At 36.5% G+C, this 4,413-nt stretch overlaps 1 pseudogene; it reads right to left on the bottom strand.

Annotated features, from left to right (window-relative positions):
- Positions 1-2,738: 2,738 nt before the first annotated feature.
- LOC119507268 lies at positions 2,739-3,635 on the bottom strand (annotated as a pseudogene).
- Between the last annotated feature and the right edge of the window lie 778 nt (positions 3,636-4,413).

The raw sequence follows: 4,413 nt of genomic DNA, 5'->3' as shown, positions 1-4,413 counted from the left end.
AACAAAAGGCTTTCTATCAATCTACATGTTCTTTCATGCCTATAACACAGACATGATGGTATTAGGGTTACCTGGACTCTGAGGTCCCTTGAGCATGGAAAATAGTGATAAAGTGGAGGAATTTATAGGAGTACGTATCCCTGATGGCCTAGTAAAACACCCATTCTAGCAGTAAATTGCCACCTCTAAAACTCTAACTTGTGTGAAGAAACACTTAAATGTTTAAAGCACTGAGGTCAAGTCTCTGCTATTAGTAGCCAAGAGTAATAGCTAACTGATTAACTGGTCCTGAATCAAAAATCTGATTCCAATATAATGAAAAGTAGGGCTTGAATTTCTCAAAAGATTAATTTCTTAATTATTTATAGATTGACTGACCATACTTTTCCCTTTTTGAAAGTAAGTGTTAATTTTAAAAAATGGAATGCAAACTGTGTCAAACGATGATGTCATTCCAAATGTTCAGGAAAATATTAGATTTATTTTTCCTAATTTGTTCAAAAGTAATTTAGTTATAGATAGAGTTTGGAGGTAGACAAGGATATTTTGAAAAATTAAAAGGAACTAAAAAATATTGCCTTTAAATCATGGCAATTGAAAAAAGCTATCTCATTTCCCAATTTAGAAGAAATATTTTAAGTGGCAAAAGAAACACACAAAATGGTTGAATGGAAATAGTGACAAAATGGTAAATTTTACCTAAAAACTGGATTCAGTGATTTTTTGCAGAATTTACTTACATCTTTGTTGGTGATTGAGTCATGTCCCCCTCGAAAGTCATGCTCAGGTCTCAACCCTTGGTCCTGTGGATGTGAACCAATTTGTAAATAAGCTCTTTGAAGATGCTGTGAGTTAAGGTGTGCACAAACAGAAGGAGGGTAGGCCTTAATCAAACATGGCTGAAGTCCTTATAGGCAAAGCAAATTCCAGCACAGAAGGAGAAGCCATGGGATTAGCCAGAGCTGGAATTCAAAGAGAAAGGAGAAGATGCTGCAACATGCATTGCCATGTAACAGAAAAGTCAAGGAACCCCAAAGATTGCCTGCTGGTCAGAAGATACCAACCCTAGGAGAAGGCACACCTTCTGGTCTCTGAAACCAACAAATTCCTGTTGTTAAGCCAGCCCATTTTGAGATATTTGTTTTAGCAGCTAGGAAACTAAAACAGTCTTATTATTAATTACATGATGAAGTTGAAAATCCAAATAGCTCCTCTTATAATTTCAACCATAGAACTGTACATTTTCATAAAAAAACAAAAAAGACAGAAAAAAAGCAGTCCATATTTTAAGTTTAATTTCCTATAACTGATCAAATGATGACCTCTATTTCTCTTTGCAAAGTAATTTGTATTATCAAGTGTGAGAACTTAAATTACTAGAGAGTAATGTTATAGAATTACTCCAGTATTTAAATTTTTTATATTCATTCTTTCATTCATTCAGTATTTATCAAGTACCTCCTATGTGCCATGTAATGTGTATGATATCTGGGACGTTACAGACTGTGAGTGAAGGTTAAAGTGTATAAATCACTAAGACCTATTAAAAAGTAGATCCAGTTGTGGGAAATTTATAACTGAAGACTGAGAAGTGTGATGATTTTAGGCAAATAGGCCTTTTGTATATCACAGATCTTAGCAATTTGGTTGCTGTTTTGACCTGCCTATACACCAAACTAAACATGTGGTTAAATATCCTTGAATGGATGTATTGGTTGATTCAAATGTGATTCCTGAGAAATTAAGCTTTACTAAATTTTAGAGTAAAAAATCAGGGTGTTTCTATAGAAAAGGCCTAGGAACAGCCTTAATTATTTTTTTCTCATTTTATAACCAAGAGACTTAAAGATCAAATAAATTAAATGTCTTCTCATTAGGTAAATCACTAAAACAAACTAGAATTGGACCCAAGGATCCTGAAGGCCCTGGCCAGCCCTCTCCCTAAGAGATGACAGATGGTCACTTGGACCACAAGATAGGCAAGGAAAACTACTCATATACTGATATTGGGTTGAACACCTGCTCAGTGCATATCCTGAGAATATCTAATTTCTCACTAAAGAAACAGTACACCTGTATATTTTTCCCTAAAATATCTGCTTCTCATTCTGTAGCCATGTGCTCAAGCTGAAGCAAAATTTGGACCAAAACTGCAGTTATGTGCCTGTATGCGTCTTACAGTCTGGAAGACAAAAAGCCACTCAAATAGTAGTTAACAGAATATAGAATGCTTATTCTATCCCACAAAAATCTCAGGAAATTAACCCATGATTTGGTAAAAATATTGTTATTATGATGTATAATCCTTTATTTACATAGATAAGATTTAATTTAATTATTGTAAACAACATGAGAAGATTGAACTTAAAAACCACAGACTTTAATTCTTAAGACATATATGATATAAAATATAATATATAAGAAATTAGTTACGTTCAGCAGAAATCTAATTTTGATTTAGTATGGATATCTTATTCAGTAGTTCCTAATGCTGAACTTAGCTTCCAGTATTCAAATTCTCTGAGCAAAATAAATTAACAAAAGAGTGATTGTTCAAAATGTGTAATAAATACTGAATTTAGGAGCTCACATCACAAAGTTCAAGAAAGAATATCAAGAATGATTTTGAGCATATTGAAGGAAGATTCTGGAAATCCACATATGGATTCTTTTTTCTGGCAGACTGGTAAATTTATTGCCTTCATCTGAAAAATCTTCATAAAAAATTGCAGTTTGGTTTAGCTGTCAGCACCCCGCTCCTGAGCTCTCAGGAAACTAGCCTTCTTCTGAGATACCTTATCTTTCTTTTGGGCAAGAGACATTTTGGGATGGTTCCACCTCTTCTTTTTAACTTCTTTCTTAGGCCTTTTCTCATAGACTTCTCTCGTATAGCAGCTTAGGCTTTCTTGTACTTCTCCTCCATCGTCTGGTGTTACGTTGTTTTGTTCTTTATGTACTGAGAGAATTGTTTCTTGTAAGCATCTTCATCTTCCTCCGTTAGGTAATGCATATAATCCACAACGTTCTGACCCACGATGTGCTTCCGATGTACTTCTGCATTGAATTCTTTGCTTTCTGAATCAGAACAAGGGAATCATTTGGTACTGTGAGGAATAGACAAGCCTCCATCCACAGCTCCCTTCAGAGCCCCCAAAACTTATTTCCAGTGGCAGTTCTGGCAAGCCCTGCCTCCAAATAGCAGGTGAAGGCACCAGGTTGACCATCGATACTTTCCACATTGCATTCATCTCCAGTTACCTCCACTTGGCCTTCACAGATCTTTTCCATGCCTCACCTGCTGAGAAGCCGCGGGCCAGCAGCAGGCCAGTACAACATGCTGCGGCATAATTTGTCAGGCCAACTTCCACACCGTACTTTGGGAGTTCGTGAGCATAAGCTGCGCAGACTATCATATCCCCTTCCATACAGGCATAAGCAACGTGACAAATGATATCCCTGTTAGTTACACAAACTATCATCCTGTATTTGGGTGTGTTGTACTTATATTTATCCTGAATTACCAAACGTTTCCGAGCATAGTAATCAGTTTTACCCTCTCATCTTCTTCTAAATTTCACTTGGTATCTCTTGAAATAGGCTTTATTCTTGACAACTTTAACAAACCCCATCCTGTGGAACAGATACCAGCTTCCGTGGCTCTCCACAGACCTTAGATTCACGTTTAAAGGTGTAGATATATAGCATGAAGAAAATGACAGAAATTACCAAAGTGGGGAAAAATCATTAAAAAAAAAAACAAAAAAACCTTGTTAGCCACAAATTTGGAGTGCAGAGTCAAATATTCCCACTTTTAGAACTCTTTTCTTGAGTATAAATGCCTCATTAAGCACTAAAATTAAGTCTCTGCTACTAGAAGCCAAGAGTGATTGATAACTGATAATTTGATCCCAAACTGAAAATCTGATTTCAGCCAAAATCTGAAGTTGGTATTAAACCCATCCAAAGAGCAATGTTTAATTATGAACTGACCAATATAGTATATTCACCTCACTGCTTTCAGCCTATTTCCTCCACCACAAATAAAAATCACTGATAATCCCAAGTGAGAAATTGCTCCAGTTGGATTTTCACTCACTATCCAGGTAGCATTATGGTAGTGGAAGCAGAAGGGGAAATGATCCCTGAGGAGTATTCATCTGGATAGGACCAGCAGAAGAGAGAAAGGTGTCCAGTTGTGTGTGTATGTGTGTGTGGGGTCAGGGGGGTGGGGGTGAGATGGGGCTAGAAACAGACAAAGTCCAAACAAAAAGTCTTATTAAAGCAAACTCTAAGACTGAGGAATGCTAGTATTTCACCTTAAAGTAGTATTACAAACTCAAGCCAGAAATGCTTTCACCAGGTATCAGGATACAGTCCCAACTGACAGAACTGCCTCCAAGACAAGAGTTTCAA

This window comes from Choloepus didactylus, chromosome 12 (genome assembly GCF_015220235.1).
Source record: "Choloepus didactylus isolate mChoDid1 chromosome 12, mChoDid1.pri, whole genome shotgun sequence".
NCBI lineage: Eukaryota > Metazoa > Chordata > Mammalia > Pilosa > Megalonychidae > Choloepus > Choloepus didactylus.
This window is presented reverse-complemented; position numbering and strand designations above follow the sequence as displayed.